Consider the following 11,424-nt stretch of genomic DNA (forward strand, 5'->3'; position numbering starts at 1 on the left):
TTGAAAAGGATTACATGCGTTATTGAATTTAAACGGATCGTTATGTTAAAAAAAAAAACAGATTTACATTAATTTTAGGATGATAATTATGACGTAGAAAGAGGATGGTGTTTCCTTAAATCTGTTGGAACTAGATAAGTTCACAGCTTTACAGTGCAACATTACTTACGTATAACATATGAAAAACAAGCACAGAATAAAAAGAACAAGGGAAATACAGGAAGAAGAATGGGAATTGAAGGAATATAAGTGAGATGCAAAGCGAAAAAAAGAAATGCAAGAAGGAAACGAGGGGAATACAATGAGCACAATGGGAGTGTAAGAAGAGCAAGGGGAATGTAAGGAGAGGAAGGGTAATAGAAGGAAAATAGGGGAAATGTGAAGGGGATATGGGAAAAACAAGAAAGAAAGGGGAGAACAAAGAAGAAATAAATCTAGCTGTGATAGCTTCATCCGCCTCATTAAGAATTTAGGCCATTGCCTTGAATTGTAACTCATTGACTCGCCTATTCATTCTACTACTACTACTACTACTGCTACTGCTACTGTAGCAGTAGCAGTAGCAGTAGTAGTAGCAGTACTGCTGCTGCAAGTCCCAAACTATAGCAAGATGGTTAAGGGAGTAAACATTTATTTTTATTACAGTAGTATTTCTATTATCTGTTGTAATGAAGGATATGTACTGAACTGTCAATCGAAAAAATCAGATAATCCGTATAAAAAATATTTTCATAAATTAAGTGCATAGGCACTCACAGAGTTTCGTCTTCCTCTTGTCTTCCTGCAACAACAGCCATCTTCATATTACACACTACACTGTACAATATGATATTGGTTATAACTAGAGCTAGGAAGTTGGTATCAAAACTGTTAAGTTGTGTGAGCTTGGACTATATATCTACCGAGTGAAAAGTAATAGAGCGTCTCTCGGTGTCAGTGAAGCAGAACGACTAACATGTACAGCCGGTTGGTAACCAAACATGTGCTCCAATCGTCCACGGCCTTAGAACAAGAAAATAATATAAAAAAAAAATAATAATTTGTAATTATAAAGTTCGTAACGCCGAATCTAAATTAATTTACCCATACATATAAAAATAACATATAAAGTATACAATTATGTTTGTAGTCCCATTATATCGAATAACAATGAACATTTTCATTTTATAAAAAAAAATACTCCTTTTAGGTTCAGAAAAAAATACAATATTTGTACTCTGAAAATATTCGTCCTACGTCACAAGACGCTAATGGAGCTAATCTGAAACATGATACAGTGTATCGTATTATCATCAAGTGAACAACTACTTTGTGAGTCTAATGTTGTATCTCATATTTGATAAGTAATATTAAAACCCATAATTGTTTTCAAGAAGATTTTCGTTTCTATTGTAATGACAGCTAGGAAGTTCTTATTGTAATACCGAAGTTGAACTTGGACTGTAACGCAACCGAATGCATAGCAGCACGAGACGTCAACATTTAACGAAGAATAATCGGGAATAAAAAAATAAACGTGTTACACACTGCTGTTTGCATAATTATTTAATAACAGATGAGTTTACGTTTTTGGAATCATGCATAGTATTAGCATTACGTAAATAATACAATAATAACAGAATAGCTCACTTTGTTCAGAACCTAAAATATTAATACATATTAACAATATTCTTCAAACTATTCACGACTGTACACAGCTCCACAGAATGCCACTATGCATTGTTTATGTGAACATATTGTGTATCGTCTGTAGCGAGCGGAGAGCGGTAGCAGGGCGAGGCGCGGGTGACATCTGTACTCCTCGCTGTACTCAACTGAAATCTACTGCTTTGGTACGAACTTCCTACCTATGGTTATAGCCAGGCTTCGAGACTACGGACCCGATAGGGCAGTTCATTGGGAAATCCGCATAGCGGCGTACTGAGTATAGAGGTGAAGCTTACAGTGGGTGGGGGTACTGTAGAATGAATGACAACAAATACGCAAAGGAAAACGCTCTGGATTTGAAGGTTCTGACGAATAATTTGATTTTCATACAAACCTATTTTCAAACTGTGTCTGAAACTATTACACGGTTAGAAAAGTCAGAGCAAGAGATGCCGGAAGTCCTCAAATTAATTTAGAAAATGCTGCAGAGAATTAATGAGACATCAAGTACACCGGTTACTGAACGTGTAAAACAGAAGTGGAAATCAATTTTATGTAAAAATAATGGATATGGAACATTGTGTAACATAAACAGCAAATTAGTGGACATAGAGTCACCCGAGAATAAAGGACTGTCTCTTAGCGACTGCAATGATGTTAGGTTTTTTCGTTTTGCTCCTATCACGTCATGCGGCGTAGAGCGCAGCTTTCTACAGTACAAACTTTGGCAGATATCCGAAAAAGATTTACGTTTGAGACAGTGAGAATGTATCTTCTTGTAGGTACATTGCAATTCGGTAGTGTAATTGCACTTCCTAAAGGCGACCAATAGGATAAATGAAAAAATTAAAATTGTTACATGCTTATTTCCACCATTAACACTGTGTATAATTAAACACAAATGCTTATAAAAGATAGGAGAATAAATGCTTTTTATATTCTTTTAACATTTTATCATTGTGTAATGTATATTTACTTTCAGAATGTACATATGTGTGTGTTTCCCCATACAACCGTATTCTACTCTAAATAGCAACGTTGTTACCTCAACACATCTCTATCTACCTGCAGCGAGTAAACAACCTATAATGCATGCACAGTAAACTTATTGTATCGGGTCCAAAGTCTCGAAGCCTGGTTATAGCTAATAAACAGAATACGTAGTACTTTAACCTCGTGTCTTATTAAATCGCTTACAATTGTAATATCAGGAGTAGCTAAGTTTATCCTTTCCCAAACCCCTGAATTATATGCACTATTTTTCGACACCACAACACGCTTTCTTTTTAGACAGTGGAAGACATTTTGCATAGAAGTTATACAGTGTGTCCATTAGAACAGCAGGGGAGACTGAGTGGTGCACTGCACGAGTTTGCATTTGTGTGGAGATTCTTGGGGGCATTTGTTTGAAGGCAGAGATTATTTTACAATTTGGCAAAAAAAAAAAAAAACCCCTACAAGTACATGTTATTGTTGCCGGCAGCGGTGTCATTCATACTACATACTACTACGTAGGCCTAACGGTAAAAGCTTTTAATAAACCTCTTAAGAAAAAATGAATTGCGTAATAACATAATGTACAATACTTCATATTCTTCCTGCAGCCAAAAAAAGAAAAAAAAAAACGACAGAAAGAGAGTTTGATAATCCTCCAATCTGTTAATAGGGTGACGGATAATCGAAGTTCTACTGCACTATTAACTGAACTCTGATGGATACTTAGTAACGCTTACTCTTTATTTCATTAATTTAGTTAGTGACGTTTAAAAACGGCGCGTCATCTACTATGGCTATTTTCGCCCTTTTCATTAATTATCTTTACTTATTCATTTCAATATTTAGATAACATTTAACTCATTTATCTCAAAACTTGATTTTTTTACTTTCGCCACTATTGCAGTTTATGGTCTTATTTTACCATTATTATTATTATTATTATTATTATTATTATTATTATTATTATTATTATTACTATTATTATTATTACTATTATTATTATTACTATTATTATTATTACTATTATTATTATTACCCATTAAAGTGCACTTTAATGATTAATCGTATAGTGTCCTACCTGCAAGACAGGATGTCCTCGTCGTCCTACCAAGTTCAACTGATTATATAGGATTTCCTGTCCTGCCGAGAGAATGTTCACCTAGACCAGGCATGTCAAAACCCTGCACATTGTGCACTGGTCTCTGTGCAACGTGCAGTTCCTATTCCCCTACCTGGAGGGAGCGAATCGGCTTGGAGGGGAACGCGACAGGGCTGTACAGTACCTATAGTAGCTGATCAACTTTTGTTTCAGTAACACAGATCAGTACGGGTGCTCATTGAGCTGTGACTGTGAATGCATTATGGAAAATAAAGTGAGGAGTCCACAGATATAACGAAGAAGAGAAATCACGAATCATATAACATAACTGTTATGATGTTTTCCTCAGCCAACAGTAATTATTTTAAAATGAAAGGCTTTCATCACATCATGTGGACCTAATAGTGATGTGAGAATTTAAATCATATTAGTAAAGTTCTCAAAATATGATATTCGCCAGCTCTTATTTCTTAATTAGTACTCTCACGGCAAGAAAAACATGACAATGATGTTGTTTTGGAGAATGTACTAACACAGCCATCAATAGTTAGACGACTTACATCTTTTATTTCATAATTTGATAAGTGATGGGAATATAGTGAGGAATACATGTGAGGATCTTGAGGTTGTAAGGGAAGGAAGAAAGCAATTATTTATAAGGCGGAAAATTTTTCTGGAAAAATAATACATAATGGCGAATTTTCTATTTCACATTACTATATTATTTTAATATACTTACGTTAATAAATCTTTAAACCTGACACAAAGAAAATGTTCTCGCTTCAGAGCTTGTGAAGTACTCTTTTAACTCAATTCAGTAACGCTCCCGACTTGCTAATACTTGCTCTCAACGTTTTCCAAATAAACTATATATAAATTGAAATTTAAGCTTAATTTATCCAATTTATTAATAATAATGTGAATTTATATTAATATACAGCAAGGAAATGATTCCAGTGTAAAAGCCTCACAATGGCCTATTGCATGTAATTCGAAGTAAAAATATTTTCTTTAACATTTATGCACCAATGGTCCCAATAATGCTTGAGGAACAATGAAAGGGTATTGCTTTGAAATAATCAGTACCTACTACGTAAAATGAAATATTGTGTTCGTTTTTTGTTGTTTCGAAATTACTGCAATATTTATATTTTCTTCAAATACTGTATACAATAAATTATTCTTTACAAACGACTGTTTTGTGAATTGTAACTGAGTAAGTCTATTGTTTCTTGTGTTACAATTATTGTCAAATATAGACACTGACAATAATTGTTTTTTTTTTCCTTCTGCTAAGTATCTTCATGATGTCCAAATGTCAATTTAATCGAACACGAAGCGCAGAATAGATTCTTGTACACCCCTCCCGCTGAGAACTGGTAAGAGCAACACGTGAATGACGCAATCTGCACAGACCGGCGTTCCGCGCACGTACACTGCACTTTCAGTGTCTGATTTCTGACATGCTTGACCTAGATCATACCTGCACAAGCAGCACTCAACGAGCGCACGCGCTCCTTCGGAGCGGGAGAGCTGTGTTTACCGCTAGCCGAAACGGAGAGGAAGATACGTCAGAATGACATAGACTTGCTTTAGGTAGAGGAGAGGGAAACGACCACTCAGCTATCTAATGGAGTGCAGTGTGTAGGCCTATTCTCAGTAACTCACGTTGCTTACCTACTGCTACGGTACTGCATGGAGGAATCTAAAAGAGGGAACATATCATTTAACATTTAACGATTTACAGCTCGAACTTATTGATCTTCAATGTCATCTAAGAGCTAAAGATCGTTTGAATAACACTACTAGCCTGATTGAGTTTTACAAGACTAAACATTAGCAGTAATATCCACGACTACACAGGCTGGCTGTGAAAATGATTGCCATATTTGGCTCAACATTTATATTTGTGAGCAACTGTTTTCTATAATCAACATTAATAAAGGCAGACATCGAACATCTGTAACTGATGTTTCATTACGATCAGTAAGCTACTGTTCCTTTCAGTTGCCAACAGCATAAAACCTCGTTTTGATGTACTGATAAATAAAAATATAACAAAATGATATTGTACATTTTAGTAGCTATAGAATTTCTATTATTTCTGTAAAATAAATATTTCTTTATTAAGTTAATTAATAATAGTCCAAGATAGTTTTGCAAACACTGAACAGGAATTCATTTCATAAACACTTGTAACAGTACTTCCTTTTATGTATATTTTGTACGAGATCACCCCTTCTTCCAATCCACCCTTATACAGAGCGCAGCTAATATCTGCATTCCGCTCGTGAGCTGTGAGCCGGCTCGGAGAGCGCAAACCTTGTGCAGGCCTGACCTAGACAGACCATTGGAAAGAGCGTTTCTTTCTCTATTAGCGCAAAAAAAGTTGATACGACATATTTTTGCTGAGATACATATGGCGGATTCTTTCAGTAATGGTGCGCGAGTTTTCGCTAAAGCAATTCTCTTTGATGCAGATGAAAATAACACTTGGAGTAAATCTGTTTTTGGTGATACATGGTCTGAAAGTGTGTGTAGGAACTGTATTGAAGGTACGTAGGGAACTTGTTAAAATAAAATGGAATATTGATAACAGAATAACGTGGATTCGTGCCTCAGACATAACTAACATAGCCAACAATGGCACTTATTCTAACTTCAATAATTCTTCAAAACCTGACAAAAAAATAACAATCGAGGGAAAATATATTGTTTACTCCAGAATCAATAAGATATAACAAAAAGCTGGTTACTTTTGTGTTGCTTGTGGCCGAAGATCTGTTATGTGTAGTCCTCAAACTAAACGTGACTGTTTTGCATTTCACAATCAGAATGGAATTCCTGCACAATTCATGAAAGTTAGTATTCATTGGACTTAGTCAAATCATATAAATGACATTTTAAAATTATTTACTTTCAAATTTGTTAAAATAATCTCTATTAATACATGGCCTAGTATTCTATTTCACAAGCAAGTATTAAAAACAATATGTTAAAGAATAAAATAAGAAAATGTTATGATTCAAAAATGCATGTACATCATTTACTTTCCTGATATGTAATACATATGTAGTTATATTATTTTAAGTAGAAACAATTAACTAAAATGAAATTTAAAAAATTTGTGCATTATTTAAAGACTATCCCAAAATTTGTGAAATATCTGGCCCCACCAACAAAAATGATCACAAGCCGCCACTGCTCTTCATACTTTTTTTAGTAGGTTATTTTACGACGCTTTATCAACAGCTTAGGTTATTTAGCGTCTGAATGAGATGAAGGTGACAATGCCGATGAAATGAGTCCGGGGTCCAGCACCGAAAATTACCCAGCATTTGCTCATCTTGGGTTGAGGGAAAACCCCGGAAAAAACCTCAACCAGGTAACTTGCCCCGACCGGGAATCGAACCCGGGCCACCTGGTTTCGCGGCCAGATGCGCTGACCGTTACTCCACAGGTGTGGACTCTTCATACTTTCTTTAAAACTTAAATTGTGTTCCTTGTTGAGTAGTTTCAACTTCAGCACATCTTTTAGCTTGAGCTTCATTTTTGACAGTGTACTACTTGTCGGTATCAAGAACGAATGTCTAACGTTCGGCGTATACCGTTCAAGGATTTATCGCTCGCGAACTTTTACCCATCATGCTTGTGCGCTATCTATCGGATTATGCTATGAAGTACTTGGCGCTCGAGTTAAAACGTCCGATGCAGACCTCTGATATGTATTGAACAAAATTTTATTTATTCAGTTATCATCCTAATGTTACAAATAAAACTAATGTAAATTTTATTGATGGAATTATTAATTTACTACTTTTCTCTTTCTATTTACAAAGTCAATAAAACTAATGTAAACTTATATGAAAATAAATAAATAAATAAATAAATAAATAAATAAATAAATAAATAAAGAAATAAACGAACAAAACAAAATAAAAATAAATAATACGTCCTTCTGGCAGGACAACAGGGTATTACCGGCAGGACTCATAACTTGCGTACTGCCGGTAGGACGTTACAGAAATATGTCCTGCTAGAAGGACAGCATATGGAAAATATTGTTACCAGAAGGAAAACTACCTGTGTACAAAAGTCATTCTGGAAGCGCTTCGGGAAGGACGTGATTCTCTACGATTAACCATTAAATGCTCATTTTAAAATTCATACCCAGTATTGCCTTCTTGACATAAAGTATAGGAAATTTTATCTCCATATCAGGGTGAATAATTAGTTATGAATATTACAAGAAAAGAACTAGAAATAGTGATGTATTTCGAAGTCTAATAAATGAATTTAGATGATGGAAAATGCGTTGAAAATGAAATCGGGAATATACAGACTAGAAGCGAAATAACCTTGGAGATTGAAAGAGATGATAGGTAACACTGAATGAATAGAGACCTATATTACGTTTTGTGATTAAGGAACACTAGGACAGAGTTTTTAAATTTTTACAGTGTTAATCAGCTTTGTTTAATTTTTAGCCGTTTGTTAGATGCATTAAGAACAAGGCGTGTACAGATTTTGATCTCAATCGGTATGCTAGTTTTTAAGTTAATTTTATTTTAGTTATGCAAATTAGTGATGCAGTCAAAATGTTCCATAATCATTACATTCAAATACATAAGTTCATATTTTTTCATATGGCCCCAGATTCACGTGCAATATTTTAATTTTGAGAAATTTATGATACCTAGTTTAGTTTGTACACAAAATTTTTTTATCAATTATATGTTGATATTTTTTATTTACATAATTTTTAGCTCTCAGTTTTAAATATCGTTAACATTTCTCAAGGTTAGATTTCAGATAATATATATATGCATGAACACAAGTACAAATATTTTCATTGAGTTTGGTGAAAACAGCATGCGCATAGAGCATTAAGAGCATAAAAAATGAAGTTTCAAGAAAAAGGCAAATTTGTGAAAAGAGTTACAATGCTGATATATGGAACAGACCTATGTTAAACTCGCTCCTGGACCTCAAAGAAGACATAGAAACAAAAAAGTGTTCAGTATCAATTTCTTAAGTTGCCAAGGAATATTTTCGTACAAAAACCGAAAAATGATATTTTGGCCATTTTTGTAAAAACTCAATCGTTGTTTCCCTTAAATGCAAGGTTAGTTAGAAAATTAAGATTGAAGTTTCGGCAGTCCGGCAACATCGCTGCTAACACACTCTTCATGATACATGATACAGATGTAAGAAGTTAATGAACTCGGTGTATCTCGCTAGATGAGTTGTTCTCTGGCACTGTGTTGCAACCAACTCGCATCGTGCAGTGGCTTGAAATTAGAGGCTTTAAAATTAAAATTTTACGAAAACCGTCAACAATATTGAAATACACCAGAGGGATAAATTATTTTTCATTATTTTGCCTATCGACATGGACAAAAATCACGATCCTACTCGCAATAGTTACTGATTAAGAGGGTGTTAAACATTTTAGAAAAAACTATTAACTTTCCACCAAAATAATATTATAGTGTTTTGTTACATACATGAGCTTTCGCTTTGAAAATCTCCAAGGCTGTTTCACTTCCACTCTGTATATGTGTATTCTTTGTGATGACTATTCTTGGTTAAGGATATAGTAAATGTGGGTAATCTCTGAATTTCAGTTACTTCACATACCACTGTGAACTTACGGTATATTTTTTTTTTAATTTTCTTCTCTTTCTATTAAAAAAAACATACAAATGCACTTCAAAATGTATTGTAGTAACTCTAGTCAGAATGTTTTTTGTTCTATAGTATAACATTATGAAATTTGTTATTATACTTAAGACTTACATCTGAATTGCTTTTGCAGTCCTGTAAAACATTTTGAAATTAGTAAATTGAACTTTAAAACATACCTCTGAATCACTTTTGCAATGTTGTGCAATAAGTTGAAATATAGTGGAAACACATTAGACATGTACTGACTTACAAAGACCACTTACGACAAGCTCATTGGGACTGTTGTTATAATATATGTTTTATAATAGTATGTACTTTTTATTTTTGTTGTATGTAGATATCTCAATTCATCGTTCGGTTATTTGTCCTTCAAATCTTCCTCGATACCGCGCAGCCCCTGAATCAGTTCTTATAATAGCTCCGAACAAGGAAAAATATATTCCTCTAGTTGAAAGTTCACTGAAGTTTTAAATGCTGCGTACTGACGTCATTAAACACATACTCTTCATTTACAGTTTAAGACTTTATAATACGACTTTTACTTTTTCTTTAAACGGAGTGATGTTACAGGAATTCTATTTCAAAATTTTATCAAATACACTTGTTTTCAGAATCAACGAAAAGCAGACTTGGGCACCAATTGTGGCATACGTCACAACTTAGAATAAGTCATTCACTCCTTCCCTCAACCCCACGCTTCATTTTCATGGTAGGGCAGAGGAGATTTGTATCCACTGTCTAGTAGTGGATTTCAGCGCATTATCGTTCGGAAAATACCAGTTTAAAGAGGAATGGGAAATGAATACTTCTGTAATAAAAACAATCACAAAGCGCGTAGGTATTAGTTATATGTTTGGTTCTACATACGGTTATGAGCAATCATTCTCGAATATTAACTTCATTTAGAGCGACGATCGTTCTAAATTGACAGATCACAGATGCATATCTGATTCCTTTCCTCAGGCTATAGGCCTGTACATCTTCAGTATGGTGAACAAAATAAGAATGCAGGCAGAGATGGTGCACACGTTGTAGTTGAAATTAAGTTAATTACAAGAGTGATTTTACTTTATATTCACATGAAAAATTAGATTTATTTTAGTTTCTATTAGGAGATATATGTAGTCAATTATACAGTATTTAAATTATAAGATATGTACTTTTATACTTTTAAAATGTTGATGATCATTTAATTTTTACATACAATCTTCCATACAGGTCTAAATACCAATACAAGGATTAGGTATTTAATCTGAATTTTTGTAGCAGTATTATGTTTTGAAAGGGAGTAGGGACTACGGTACTTAAATAATTGTATTCATGACTGATGTTTCCCTAATATGTTAAGACTACAACAAGAATTTTTTGTTTAACATTTATTATTATTATTATTATTATTATTATTATTATTATTATCAGTTTACTTTAACCAATTAATTGAATTTAAAAGATAAATTGTGCATTTAAGTATTTCCAAACGTTTTTTCTTTTACATATAGGCTTGTTGTATTTGTGTGTGTGTGTGTGTGTGTGTGTGTGTATATATATATATATATATATATATAGATATGTAATGCATTTAATTCGAATTAGTTGGTTAGGTTTAAGAGTGTTGTAATTATTGCTGTAGGAAATACTTTCATCATTCTGTTCATGGCAGCAGTTTTTTTGTAATCCGCCACAAGATTTCGGACAAATCACGGAGATGTCATTCAAAGCCGGTAGACTGTGAAAGGGGAACCAATGCTTTCTCAATGCTTCAACCAACTCTCTTTCTCTCTCTCTCTCTCTCTATATATATATATATATATCTCCATATCTTTCTATCTCTATCTCTATCTCTGTCTCTATATCTCTATCTCTCTCTGTCTCTATTTCTATATCTCTTTATCTCTCTATTTCTCTCTATCTCTATCTCTGTCTATCTCTATCTCTATCTCTCTCCATATCTCTGTATATCTCTATCTTTCTCTTCTCTCTTCTCTCTCTCGATA

At 33.8% G+C, this 11,424-nt stretch overlaps 1 protein-coding gene across 3 annotated transcripts in view; it reads right to left on the reverse strand.

Moving 5' to 3' along the window:
- LOC138696644 (uncharacterized) overlaps positions 1-9,742 on the reverse strand; it is a 32,831-nt gene extending 23,089 nt beyond the window's left edge. Inside the window, exon 1 of one of the 3 annotated variants that reach the window (XM_069821862.1) lies at positions 9,607-9,742. The gene's annotated coding sequence lies outside the window, so the exon portion shown is untranslated. Of the gene's footprint in view, positions 1-9,249; positions 9,382-9,541 lie in introns of those variants that run through there. The other 2 variants (XM_069821870.1, XM_069821879.1) reach the window with 2 other exon arrangements.
- Between the last annotated feature and the right edge of the window lie 1,682 nt (positions 9,743-11,424).

Source organism: Periplaneta americana, chromosome 1, assembly GCF_040183065.1.
Source record: "Periplaneta americana isolate PAMFEO1 chromosome 1, P.americana_PAMFEO1_priV1, whole genome shotgun sequence".
In the NCBI taxonomy this organism is placed as follows: Eukaryota; Metazoa; Arthropoda; class Insecta; order Blattodea; family Blattidae; genus Periplaneta; species Periplaneta americana.